This window comes from Schistocerca gregaria, chromosome 1, assembly GCF_023897955.1.
Source record: "Schistocerca gregaria isolate iqSchGreg1 chromosome 1, iqSchGreg1.2, whole genome shotgun sequence".
Lineage (NCBI taxonomy): Eukaryota > Metazoa > Arthropoda > Insecta > Orthoptera > Acrididae > Schistocerca > Schistocerca gregaria.
Genome location: NC_064920.1, coordinates 242,795,895 through 242,796,890, shown reverse-complemented (window position 1 = coordinate 242,796,890; position 996 = coordinate 242,795,895). Strand labels below are relative to the sequence as shown.

The window sequence follows — 996 nt, the reverse complement described above, 5'->3', positions numbered from 1 at the left end:
CATTCGTTGACAGGGTCCTTTCTTCCAAACGGTTTTTGTGAAGGACGACTGATAACAGTTTAAATACAGAATGAGAAATTAATGTCCCTGCCAAAATTCTTTTTCCCCGTCAACTATCATGCCTCATCTTTAGAAACTGCCAAAACTGTGCACAATAATTAGTTCTGTCATCGAAATCCATTTTGTGGATGAATGGGGATGAATAAAATTACGCCCCCGGGTGGGCTCGAACCACCAACCTTTCGGTTAACAGCCGAACGCGCTAGCCGATTGCGCCACGGAGGCGTCGAGAAATCTGCTCTTTCCGGTGTGTAGATATGAGCACTGCGTCCCGCCGTGCCCGGAGGCACATTGCGCGCTGCGTTAAAGCGGTACATTTCTTTCACCGTCTGCCCTTATTGTTCATTCACAACGTCGATAACATCAATTAGTGTGAAGGTTCCCTGGTCACCGTCCAAGGACTACTCTGGAGTGCTGTAAATCCGTAAATTCTCTTCTAAGCAGATATGACACTCAACTGTCACACGTACACCATCCCTGTATCTACAGCTTAAATTTAGTTATTTGGTCTGGACACTTTACCGTTAAGACCAAGAAGTCTAACAACAAATCGCGCACATGTATTTACAATATTGTTTCACACTTCCTGACATTCTGGCGACATCCTATGGCTTTAGTTTGATCTAACACTGAAATTCTGTGTACCAGAATTTTTCTTCCATTTGTTCAACTCCCTGCACTGTTTTATCTCGAAATCTTAAATTTCTGTAGTTCTGAAGCCACTGTTGTGTCACCAACTTCACTGCATTGCACGCGTTCGATAGCTCTGTTTCCACTGCAGACAGGCAGTAGTGGTCATCGCGCCTACTTACCCTGATGACAAAACATGACAATCAAGTTTTGCTAGCATGAGATGGCCTTGTCTGTTCCTTTCCGTCACATCTGTAAACAGTGCCATATAGTAAGATGTTCCACATTTCCTGACATCCAACAACA

The 996-nt window shown here is 44.1% G+C and overlaps 1 non-coding gene across 1 annotated transcript; it reads right to left on the bottom strand.

Annotated features, from left to right (window-relative positions):
* Positions 1-211: 211 nt before the first annotated feature.
* Trnan-guu (transfer RNA asparagine (anticodon GUU)) lies at positions 212-285 on the bottom strand. The gene has a single exon. It is a non-coding gene; the product is annotated as a tRNA-Asn (tRNA).
* Between the last annotated feature and the right edge of the window lie 711 nt (positions 286-996).